A 13703-nucleotide genomic window follows, 5' to 3' on the forward strand; every position below is an offset into this window, starting at 1 on the left:
CAGACTAAGCCTCACGACAAACGTGTTGAAATTAAAACTGTATGTGAACAGAGGCTGAAAAGGCCGCCAGATAAGCCGGATTTAGGATCAAAGCCGGATGGTTTTTTCTGGAATGACCTGGATATAGACGAGGATTTACTGTGGGAAAATAAAGAAACAGTCGAGGACAAGTGTAGACAGATAGTAGTGTCTGTTAATATGCACGACCTACAACTAAACGTGTTGATTGACACCGGTGCAGAATTGAGTGCTGTATCTGAGAAAGTATTTGAGTTACTGAAAGACAGACCTGGTATCGTAGTTATGCCAGTAACAGGAGTGAAAATTATCGGTGTTACTGGGAAGGCCAGTAAACCGGTCACAAAACAAATTTTTGTCAACTTCGAGATATGTGAGGCACGATTTGAACAAGAGTTTTTCGTCGTGCCAGACTTAACTACGGAAGTAATTATCGGGTTAGATTGGCTATTAAAGTACCGTGCAGTGATTAATTGCGAAAGCAAAACTTTGACATGTACGTCACAAGATAAAGCAATAATAGTTAGTTTTGACGAGGCAGGAGACGGTGTGCATAGGCGATACCAGCCTATACACATTGTTAACTGGCCGGATGACATTGACGTAGGAATGAATTTGAACTGCCGTAACGTGAGGAATCTCGGCATTGACAAAAGTGTAGAAAGTGAATTGGAAGAGATAATCAAATTCCCTCCACGGATTGACATTAGTATTGGTGTGAAAAAAGATCGTTTGCGAGAAGTAATGAAGCTAAAAGCCGATGCTCGCATACGTCGTCATGACGCTAAAGCGCGTTTTGCTAAGTTTGCAATCGGAGACTTAATACTTGTAAAAGCTCATGAGAAATCGAGCGAGATAGACAATGAAATCTCTAAATTTGTTTATAATGGACCATATAAAGTCATTGGTATAGCTCACACAAATGTTTCTTGCTTAGAGTATCCAAGCTCTGGAAAACTATTAGGTATACGGAACATTGTAGACTTGAAATTGTACCAACCTAGGATTGATTAATACCACAGAATGGGTAATTTGTACAGTATGTAAATATAGAGTGTAAGATTTAAACGATTTGCTAGATTGCCATGCTTTTGCCTGACCAAGAGGACATTAAAGAAGTTGTAATTAATAAGTAATTAATTTTTACTAAAAGATTTAAGAGAAACTGATTATTAATCTACTGAAAAATCCAAGCTGCTAGTTTAAGTTTTCAGCTGAGTCACAGTAGATTAAGGAATGGAAATATGATTTTGTAACAAGCTGTAAGATTTCATGAATATGTGTTTTACTAGTCATTGCCGATGTACTTAGACGGTGTTTTAAGTTTCAGGCTTGTACATGTGTGATGATGGACGGTGTTGAGTTATCCACTGTGATAGTGTTAATGGACTCCTTGAGATTACTCGGGAGTGAGTTTTTCCGAAAGAATTCAGTGAAACGGACGTTCTGGAAATGCCGTTACAAGGGCGAGTGAGATCAAGCGTGCCGCACAGGCGGGCGCAACAATACTGGCGAGGCGGAGCCGCTGTCGGCTCTTGTGCCGCTGTCGGCTCTTGTGCCGCTATCGGCATTCTTTGCACTTGCGGGTACGGAAGGCGGAGTTGTTTTTCTTCCCGGACAGCTGATGTGAAAGAATTCTGCTGTCAGTATTTATGTTTTTGTCGATCTGCTGTATATTATTTTCTTGTTTAGCGTTAAGTGGACTCTCATGACGAGAATATTAATTATGAAAAGGTTATATAAAATGTGTATTCTATGTAATTAATTATTAATTTGCGTATTTTGATATACCTGTTTTTTATGACCATGTACTCTGATTAATTTTGTAAATAGTATTCCATTTCTTGATACTGTTAGGAATTTTGATTTTTTGGATAGCTAAACCATTTTCTATGTTTTCTATGAAGTTCAATATGTTGTCAACCTGTTTTATTTTGTGCAAGATGACAGAGTGGAATAAGATTAGGAGTGTCTCCACTCAATTATTATGGTCTAAAACATTGATTAATGGTTAATTAGACGAATGCTAAATTTTGTTGATGTTTTGAGCAGATGCATTTCCGCTGTTTCTTTTTTGGGACATTTTCTGAGTCTGTTTAGGTTACACAAACATCCTCAGACAATGTGGGGCACGTGTAACGCCGGAAATGTATATCCTCCTGTTTCCATCTATTGTACTATAAATTTTTTCCTTATTTTGTCACCTGAAGATATAACATTTCTGTCTCTTTATTGTAATTGTTTTACTATTTGTATATATATTTATGCATTTATGTCGATGTATAATTGGTTTGTTCTGTAAATATTATTTGTATTTTTACGCTGGGTCTTGCCTAGGGAAAACTATGCTATCGAACGAATACATCGATAGGTCGTGTGGAGAACCAAAGTGTTTAGGATCTTTGGTAGTGTTAACTCCGTCACGTGGAGCGAGAGCAGAGAGGGAGTCTGGCAAGGGTGGTGCAGTGGAGCAGGTGTGTTGTGTGAAGCTCCCGCGAGCAGTCTTGTTGCAACACTTGTTCACTCAAGTACGAGCAGCCCTTAGCGGCTCGCCATCTTATTTACAACTATTCATGACGTCGCCTTTCCGGCTTAGATTTTTTAAAGTGTGACTAGGAAGTACTGCATCCCTTTCCAGTCAGTACAAACTTTAATTTTATTAACGTATTATATACCTAATATGTTTTAGAACAGTTAGTTTAATTCTGAAGACGACGCTCAAAGTAGCGTGAAACCAGGTCAATTTTGACTTAATATTTGTGACCGAGGGCTTATCTGTTATAATATATTTTAAATGTCATTGTATTAGGTCTGGACGTCAAGTGCCATGCATAAAACTGTACCAAAGTTAAGTACCATTTTGTAATATAATCTTAATAAATGTTATTTTTCTTATTTCTTGTCATGTTGCCACATTTCCGTAAAGAAAAGTAATGGCTGCTGTCGAAACTAGTAGCTACGCAAATCAGAGACGATCGTGTTGATACCAAATTGCAATCCATATCATTACGCCGAGTGACGGGTCGAACCAGAAAGACTGAAAAGACGACGTAGTGACAATGTTGTCGCGCTCTAGGTATGTGATGTGGCTGTAACGATTCCACAGCTGAGCTAGTAATATGCCTGTCCTCTCGGGTGCTAATTCAGAGCGGCCGTTGTGGTCCTGAATGGCTTTGAGTATAACTGTTCTGAAACCATCGGCGCGCGAAGTGGCCGCGCGGTTAGAGGCGCCATGTCACGAATCGTGCGGCCCCTCGCGCCGGTGGTTCGAGTCCTCCATCGGACATGGGTGTGTGTGTTGTCCTTAGCGTAAGTTAGTTTAGGTTAGTTTAAGTAGTGAGTAAGTCTAGGGACCGATGACCTCAGTAGTTTGGTCCCTTAAGACTTCACACAAATTTGAACATTTTCTGAAACCATCAGTTCCATAACTGCATGACAGGCATGGGGTCCAGCAATATCACAGAGTGCTGTCCTCTAGTCTTCATAACCCATCTTCCTGCCATTGTCGGATTCAGACACTTGCTACTGGACGTCTGTCTTTGATACAAGAGTCCTAGCGCTATCTTCTCAGAAATAACCAGCAATCAAATGGGATTTATGAATGAGAAATACACTGCATGATTTTTCCTTATATACAAACTGTAGATGGTGTTATTTCTACCGCCTTTGTTGGCTGTGCTGAATGGTAATCGTTTTCATATCCTTGTATGTACTACACTTCATGACAATTTGTCGTGTGCTGCATGCCACATGTATCACTGTGCAGTAAATTTAATCACCAGCAGTTAATTTACTTCCCTAAACAGCTTTTTTCTAACCTCTCCCCCCCCCCCCACCCTCCGATAGCTCGAAGTGCACAAAAATTGTTTAGTGAAATCAAATATTGTTAGACATTACCTTCAAATTTTATATTGAGTGTAATAATACGTTCAAAATGTCTACGTATTGCTGAATACAGGCCACGCAATTCAATAGCGCTACACCTTAAACCTTAATCTTCCTTCTTTCCTTACATTTGTCAATGAGAAAGCTATGACAGATGTTTGCCGCATGAAAACAGGCTATTCTAATGATAAGCAATTTTATGCAACGGTTGTAGCGTAGAGCTGTTGATGCTGTAGAGAAATCTGCGTCCATCTCGTCCAGAGAGGATTCGACGCAAACCCCTCGAGACAGGCCGGTTCACCCCCTGGAGAGGAATTCCTTGCGGGCGCACGAAGCGCAACGTTTGTCAACTTCGCGACACTACGGATGCCGGCGAAGGAACTGACCGCGAGGGAAATCAATCTCGCTGGTCCTGGTATTCCTAAAAGCTGAAGAGCTGCCAGTGTTGCGGTTCGAACATTGCATTGCTCTCCATTCTACGAAAAAGACTTTCCCATAGAGGAATAATTGCAAACTAGAGTAAAATTTCACGAGTGCGTTGTCAGCTGACTATGTCATCAAGCGACCGCCATAAATAATAAATGCTTGTCTTTTTTTTTCTTTTGTCTTTTGCTTGTCTTTTTTTTTCTTTTTCAGACTTGGACAGATGAGCAAGTATCTTTGGTGCCACGTGCGGAATACAGAATGAATCAAGCTGTCGGGTTTAGTAAGAAATTTGGTGTAAGGTATTCCTAGTGTTTTAGCAAACAGAAATTACGTGATAGCCTGACATACAGGAATGCCGTGTTACTCCAACAGCATATAACGGTTCAGCTATTTTCATCGAACATTCGCATTTTTATTACCCCAAATTAGTTACTTTAAAAACCTAGGCTGATGGGTTAAAAGTGTTTGCTGAGTGATAGGATAAGGGTTGCAAGTAGGCGATGACCCTGTTATTAATTGTTCTTGGAAAATCCATTTTATGTGATGTACCGCGCGACTGCGCATGCGGCCACAGATGCCAATGCGCCAGAGACGTTGGTTGGCGGCAGAGACGTGCATAATGCGCGAGTTGTATCTATGACTCCGCAGTTGATCTGTGTTGGCATATCGATATATTATTGTGAGCTGCACTGTGACGACGTCTTTGCGAGTTTATTACAGCAAGTGCCGGATTCCATGATTTATCAAGACTGAAACCACTATCTCTATTAATTAAATTCGTCGTCAAGCGAATTTCAATTGCCTCCTTCACTATCTAGTCCCAAAAGGATGATGTAGTTGCCAAAATTTCGACGTTGTCATACAAGATACTGTGTATGCGCCATGGATAGTCCCTTATCCCCTCTGGCGGCCAATTTATTTATGGAGAACTTCGAGGAGAAGGCGCTTGAATCTGCTTACTTGAAACCCACGGTATTCTGGAGGTATGTTGATGACACCCTTGTAGTTTGGCCCCATGGTGAAGACAACTTGCAAGACTTCTTAACACATCTGAACTCCCTCCACGATAAAATAAAGTTCACAATGGAAATTGAAAAGGAGGGATGCCTTCCATTCTTGGATGTTTTGGTTCGGCGCAGAGAAGATGGCACTTTGGGACATGGAGTGTATAGAAAGCCGACGCACACCGATCTGTATTTACGTGCAAATAACTGCCACCATCCTGCCCAGACAATTAGTGTTCTCCGAACTTTGACTCACAGAGCGCATATTATTTCTGACGAAAGTAGTCTGCAAGATGAACTTACCCACTTACAAAGAGTGTTTGAAGACAATGGGTACTCTCCACAACAAATACAGAGGGCACTGAAAATGAAACCGAAAGACGCCACAAAGAAAGCAGAAGAAGATGAAGAAACCTTTAAATTGATGGCCTTCCTGCAATATGTGGGTAGCCTCTCATCAAAAACAGGACGCATTCTCGGCAGACACAAAGTAAAAGTGATTTTTCGTCCTCCACCCAAGACAGCTGCACTTGTGGACTCCGTCAAAGATGATTTGCTGCTCCGAAAATCTGGACTTTACAAAATTCCATGTGAATGTGGCCTTTCTTACATCGGACACACAACTCGTACTGTCCAAAAAAGATGTACAGAACACCGGAGGTATACACGACTTTTACAACCCAACAAGTCGGCAGTGGCAGAGCACTGTATTGATAATGCTCACAGTATGTTGTATGACAACGTCGAAATTTTGGCAACTACATCATCCTTTTGGGACTCGATAGTGAAGGAGGCAATTGAAATAAGCTTGACGACGAATTTAATTAATAGAGATAGTGGTTTCAATCTTGATAAATCATGGAATCCGGCACTTGCTGCAATAAACTCGCAAAGACGTCGTCACAGTGCAGCTCACAATGATATATCGATATGCCAACACAGATCAACTGCGGAGTCATGGATACAACTCGCGCATTATGCACGTCTCTGCCGCCGACCAACGTCTCTGGCGCATTTGCATCTGTGGCCGCATGCGCAGTCGCGCGGTACAACAGTATAAAGGGACGAAGCGAGCACTGGAGCGGCAGTCTTGCGGCTCACTCTGAAGATGGCTGAACGTTATACAGCCGAAATATTAGAAGAAGAAGGAGATTTCTTGCGGCTGCACACCCGAAACTTAATGGAACAGTCTTTGCGCCGCCAAAACCTGAAGATTCACATTTTATGTGAGTTTACGACCCCCTACACTGCATCACAACCTGGGGACTGAGTATCTGGACGGGCGATGCGAGAACGGTGGAAGTGAGAAAACAAACAGCCGGACAACAAGGAGTCTACAGACGCTATTTCTGTGCTACAAGAAGACTTGGTTAAACTAGTCTTTGTCTTGTATACTGACTGGCGTAACTTTTTTCAATGCACCAGGCCAGGATAATAGGCCCTGTTATTAACTGATACTCTCCTAAAAGAAGGATAGACACACATTATGAGGCGCAGTCAATATCTATAGGAGAATTTATGTGACTCTATTCAGTGCTCAGCACGGCACTGGTTTTCTCTTACATGGTGATACGAGTTAAGTAGTGTGGTGAGTTATTTTCACTTAATTACAGTGCAGTGTAGTTTCAGACCACGCCTTGGAAATGTTTCACACCCAGACCTGTGGAACTTTTATTGTCGTAGGAAGTTGGACACGATACGCATTCAGACCGATTTATGGCCTTAGTAGCATACTTTACTGGAACAGTGGCAATATTTGGGGGTTTTCGCGTTAGGTTTAGGGTCGGTTCTTATTATGACTAGAGCTCGAGAACTGAAGGTTGAAATTCTACCAGTTAACCGAATCATTCGGCATAAACACGAAAACCGTCACAAGAGTACTCAGTATCTGAGCGGGAGCCACACTCGTATTAATATTAGTTCGTCGATGAATGGCGAAAAGTGTTCATTCAACGTTTCGCCTTTCTTTAAACTGATACTTCCAAGTGACAAGGCAGGATGTGAGTTCAGTTTGTGAAAACCATTTGTTTCTAGAGGTGAGAGGGCAGCTGCTTAACCTTATTTACTTCCTTTCCCAGCAAACTCAAAGTAATCTGAGATTTACCAAGCAGTTTCTTTATACTGGCTTATGCAAAATATTTTAATATCCCAACAATTCCTCCAGAACCATCTCAATCAGTTCACCTCCTGGTACAAACAGTGGTTCCTCAAAATCAACCCTACAAAAACTCGAGCCATAATTATATGACGAATCATCCGCAGGTTCCACCGCCACAACTTTTATCTTACTATTTACGAACGTCCTACTCAATTAACTAACACACTAAAATATCTCGAACTAACACTGGATCGCCAAATAACATGGAAGCCCCAACTACTAACAATTCAATGGGAAGCCCACAACAGAATAAAATACTAAAATTACTAACTGGCCGAACATGAGGATTACAGCCTCCCACGATCCTAGACACCTATGGACCCCTGATCCTACCCATTCTCTGCTATGCCAATGTGGTATGGATTTCCGCTCCTCTCTCCTTGTCATGCGCTAGGGAATGGGGCAACTGTGAAAAGGCACGTAGGGTATATGCATTCTTACTCATCACCACGGAGCGGCAGGGGATGAAACTGCTAATTCCTGCAGCGGCATGGTTCATCTCATGGCCACTTGCTGCGTGTAAATCTCGATCACGAGGCTGATTGTGCCTGTGGAGAGAGAGGGACCCCATAACCTATACTTTTACACTGTCACTGTTGGTCGCAGGAAAGACGATTGGCGCACTCACACCATGACAACATAATCCCTTACAGATCAGAGCTTATGGATCGATCTCAACGTCTGTGCGCATAGAATATCTACAGTGCTGCACAAAGAGTTCCTTCAGCGACGAGAACATATGCAGAAATGACATGCAGCAATGAGCACAGGCAACGAATGTTTCCACAGACAGTACTAGAGAGACAGATGACAGTAGTAGCCGTAGCAGATCGGACGACACTGGCACTGGTGAAGACAGAAAAACATGGAATAACGACTCAATGCATAGTCACCAAAGTGTCACAAAGACGAGTGTTCATAACATACTGATATTAGGTTGTATGAGAAATGTAGAAACACAGGACAGCACATGCTGCTATGTAAAGCAACCTAACGTTGATGTAGATGCAAAATCAAATCATCTGGGGGCGAGAGGCGCAAAGTATTGTTGAGGCATTCGCTGTCAGGTGGCGAGTAGTAGTAGCTCGGGTGGAGGCTACCCGGGAAGGAGAGGCTCAATGTTTTACTGAGACACTTCTTTCTGGACAGCGTCGGTGGTTTGTAAATGGCAGAAAATAAAATAAAAAATCTCCAAATATCCTACGTTACCCGCAAACTCGACGCCTCCACCCGTTAATTTCCCTCCTGCTTTCTGACCCTGGTACTCTGCCTTGCCTATACCACCGCACTCCCCCAGTACTCCACCTCCACGTTCTCCACATTCTCTCTCAACGAAACCTTAATCGCATCTCCTTACCCGACCATGAAATCCGCCTTGATATATACCCTTTCTTCGTCATGTTCCCAAATCCCTCTACCAGACATCAACATCATCAGCATTTTCTCCAGCGAGCCGGGTAGTAGCTTTGTGAACGATACGCCTCCATTAATTTCTGTCTTGATACAGCTTTTTTCTCTCCACTCCATCCCACTTTACTTCTCTCCTCTTGATATCTTCATTAATCTGGTCCGTCCATCTCTTCCTAGCTCGGATACTGACATGGAGTTCGAGTCGGATGCATTCGCGTCACATGATCTAACCAGTTCAATCTTGCAGCGCTCATTCTTTCCCCCATGGTCTAGATCACCTGCAGGTCTCGCCTTACATATTCGTTCCTGAGTTTGTCTCTCCTCGTTTTTTGTGGAGCTGATCTAAGGAACTTCATTTCACATGCTGACTGTTTTCTCTCTTATTTATGATACAGGTCTCCAGACTATACGTCATGATTGACAGGAGATACGTTTTATACATGTTGTATTCAGCTCTTAAAACGATTCTTTGTCCCAGATTTGATTTCGTACTTGGTGGAAGAAGCTGGATCCTTTTGCTACTCTGTTTAAAACTCCTACCCAGATTTCTCACACATTCACCTTCTCTCCCTCCAGTGGGATCTTACAAGGTGGCTTCCCCCCGAACCTCTGTTTTCGTCTCTTCCCAATGGCGATGTCACCACAAAAAGCAAATAACGGGGAAGTTAACTGCCTTGCTGTCCGCCCCCAGTAGCTGAGTGAGAAACTGAGTTAATCGATCAACAATGAACTTTAACGGGTGTCTTACGACGTCCGCCCCGAACAGATGCAATGAACGAAAGCGAACAAAATGAGATTAAGAAAAAAAAAAAAGTGGTAGCGCGACAGAATATCAATCCTAAGGGCCCGGGTTCGATTCGCGGCATGGTCGGAGATTTTCTCCGCTTAGGGACTGGGTGTTGTGTTGTCCTAATCATCATTTCATCCCCATCGACGCGCAAGTCGCCGAAGTGGCGTCAAATCGAAAGCCTTGCACACGGCGAACGGTCTACCCGACGGGAGGCCCTAGTCACACGACATTTACATTTTTACTGCCTTGCTGAGCACTTCTCACTGTCTAAAACCATTTTGATCTTACGTTTCCTACTTGTACACTGCTTTCGCAACCTTCATACAGTATCAGAACTTTTTAAATTAATGAATCAGGGACATTATGTTTTCTCAAGCATGTCCATATTTTTACCTCTTAGTACACTGTCGTATACTTTTTCCTACTCCAGGAACACTATTATCACACCCTTTCATTTTTCCCGACACTTCATCATTAACTGACGGAGAGAAAAATGAGGTCTATTGTTCCCCTGCTACTTCTGAATCCATGCAATTGTTCCCAAAAAATGATGTTCTAGGATTTTTCTCAGCCCCTTTTATATGATGTTTTACGTTACCTAGAAGGGCAATGTGACGATAGTGTGACTCCTCGGCAGTTATTGCACTTCTTTCTACGTGCTTTCTTAAGCAATGGTATTATAATTCCATTTTCCCAATCATTCGGCACCTTGTTCTCAATCCATATCGAATCAGCGTCTTATGCAACCACTGTATTCCTTAGATTCCACCTGCCTTTATTATATCCGCTATCAGCTCATCTATTCCTGACGCCTTCCCACCTTTCATCTGTTTCAAGACATTTTCAGTTTCTGCTCACGTAATTGGATGCTCTTCTCCCTCTACTTCAGTGACTTCGGTGTCACTTTCTTGTTCATTTTCCTCATTCAGTAAGATTTCACAATAATTCATCATGACTTATCCGATGCCTTCCACGTCCGTGATAATCTTCCCATCGTCTGTTTCAATCCTTTTTGTATCTTATCTGCCAGATCTTTTACTTTTCAACAACCCATACAACTGTTTTTGTTTCCCCTTGCTGTCCTCCTTAGTTCCTGTGTGAATATTTTCCAACTTTTCTCCTTTTCTTCTTTCACTACTCTTTTTATTTGGAGTTTCTTCTGTAGGCATTTCTGTCCAGTGTTATCACCTTGTGCTCATTTCTCCTTTTCTTCTTTAACTACTCTCTTTATTTAGAGTCTGTTGACATTCCTGTCCACTGTTATCACCTTGTGCTCATCTTTTGATACCATCCCTTGGTTCTGATCTCTTCTTTTCAATCTCCATGTTTTTCTTTGCTGTGCTGCGTTCTTTAATTCCATCTTTTGCTCTATTGTTCCATCAACTGGTTTCTTTCTCCTTTACTTTACCTTTTGTTTTGCCGCGTATTTGCACGGCACTACTGCAGCTTTCATCCCGGCATTCTTTAGGCAGCAATCACTCTTTTTAATCTTATAATTTCTATAAGCTACTAGCAACTTGTGATCACTATCCAAACACTCAGCTGGTATAACTTTCTTAGTACCAAACATCCACCCACAGAAACCCCCTGCTACACACAACCCCAAACGCTACAAATCTCACGGTATTCCAACACCTGGCAGTCTACATAAACTGATCATTTCGTTTCATTGGTGTGTATAGGGTGTTTCAAAAATACTTTTACCGCCGGCAGTTGAGGCCGAGCGGTTCTAGGCGCTTCAGTCCGGAGCCGCGCTGCTACTACGGTCGCAGGGTCGAATCCTGCCTCGGCCTCGGATGTTTGTGATGTCCTTAGGTTAGTTAGACTTAAGTAGTTCTAAGTCTAGGGGACTGATGACCACAAATGTCAAGTCCCATAGTGCTCAGAGCCATTTGAACTTTTCCCAACTTTGGGGACAGGTGCCTTACAGCAAAACAAGGAAAAAGTTCATACACATAGTGTCCGAAAATCTACCATTTACGAGTTATTGATGAAAGTTGGTGTTCAGGTACAGCCCAACAACTTCACTTATCTTTATACCCGTTTGATTCATTGTATCCTAGATGGAGTTGTGTTGCCAGGGAGTCTTGTTTGCATTCTTCATTCGTCTGACTTCAACGTGTGCACTTTGTACATGTACTACAGGTAGTGAGTTAACTGAAAGTGCTTCATTCAAACATGGCGAGATACTCATTTCGTGAGCAGGCAGGCATTATTTTTACGTACGGCCGCGCGAATGATAATGGACACGAGGCTGCACGGCTTTATCAGGCGGCGGTCCTAGACCGAAGACAGTCGAATCGTCCAACCATTGTTGCTGTATATCGTCACAATGCAGAGACAGGATCGGTACCACCACGGACTATTGTTCCTCAGAAGTCCAACCACAAAGAGCACGTTCTACGGGCTGTCGAAAAACGATCAGGTATCACTAGAAGACATGTGGCCCCATCATATGGTACATCTCCAAGTTCAGCATGGAAGACACTTCACGAACAGCTCGAGTATCCGTGCCATCTACTTCGCGTGCAGGGCTTTATGGCTGATGATCACCCACCTAGGGAGAACTTTCGCCGATGGTTTGTTGCACAAACTGCCAGTCCATTGTTTGTCTCTTCAGTTTAGTTTACATATGAAGCAATGGGAAGAGACAGAGTACCAGATTTTCACGACGAACACATTTGGGCCGATTGCAATCCTCATGTACGCGCTAGACATCAACATCAGATTAAGATTCATGTGCAACTGTGGGTAACTATGTGGTAGGACCATACGTTCTCCCAGCACGTCTTACAGGTGCCAAAATAAGAAGGAACATGTGGTTTATTCATGACGGAACTTCAGCACATTTCAGTATCCGTGTTCGAGATGCACTGGCTGGTATCTATTATGACAGATGGATAGCTAGAGGATGAACAGTTCCGTGGCCTGCAATTTCTCCGACCTCACTCCTTTAGATTATCATCTCCGGGAGCAACTTAAACAATTGATCTCTGCAGAAGCTCTGCATCGACGAGCCATGGAAGCCTCCAAAACTATTCGAAACCCATTAAAGGGTATTTGAAACGAGTGCGACAGTCTGCGATTCGATGAGTGATTGAGCGTTTAGAAGCATTTCGGACATTTATTATGAGTTTATGTGTCGGTGAGTTCCAATCGCCTAAATTGTAAATTTTCACTAACAACTCGAAAACGAATGATTTTCAGACATATCTCAACTTTTTTTTCTTGTTTTGGTGTAAGGAACATGTCCCCAAAGTTCGAAAAAGTAGGTTTGAAATACCCTGTATAACCTACGAACAATAACACCGTCCGAACAGGCTGTGAAGGCCCAACGGTACCGACCGGCTGCCGTGTCCTCAGTCCTTAGGCGTCACCGGATGCGGATACAGAGGGGAAGTGGACAGCACACTGCTCTCCCGACCGTTATCAGTTTTCGTGACCGGTGTCACTACTTCTCAATCAAATAGCTCCTCGATTGGCAGCACAAGGGCTGCGTGCACACCGCTTGCCAACAGCACTAGGCAGACTCGGACGGTGACCCATCCATCTGCTAGCCAAGCCCGACAGCGCTTAACTTCGGTGATCTGACGGGACCCGGTGCTACCACTGCGGCAAGGCCGTTAGCCCTGTTTATCTTAATCAATCAATAAATCAGCTTTTAATCTGTTTATTTACGCAACTGACAGTCTGTATTTTATTTTATGAAAACATTCATTTTTGTGACGCCAACAAGGAGCGAGGGGAATGAAACAACAAACATGGAAAAAAATGTGATTATTCAATTTCCCCGGGCGTATTTCATGACGAAATAATTATTTCGTCATGGAAAAAAGTTTTAACTCGAGAAAATTCTGATTCAGTTTTCGAGTACAGTGGCTGGTGTGGAAGATCCTTGTACACTGTACGTCTCTTCTGCACTGATGTCTTTAAGGGCGAAATACTAACTCAGGCACGAATGGAAAAGAGAAGCAGGCTTGGACTCTTGAAGAAACTGTCCCAGCATCAGTAC

General features: G+C 42.8%; 1 pseudogene; it reads right to left on the reverse strand.

Moving 5' to 3' along the window:
* Positions 1-13200: 13200 nt before the first annotated feature.
* Positions 13201-13319, reverse strand: LOC124799536 (annotated as a pseudogene).
* Positions 13320-13703: the final 384 nt, after the last annotated feature.

Source organism: Schistocerca piceifrons, chromosome 5 (genome assembly GCF_021461385.2).
Source record: "Schistocerca piceifrons isolate TAMUIC-IGC-003096 chromosome 5, iqSchPice1.1, whole genome shotgun sequence".
Lineage (NCBI taxonomy): Eukaryota > Metazoa > Arthropoda > Insecta > Orthoptera > Acrididae > Schistocerca > Schistocerca piceifrons.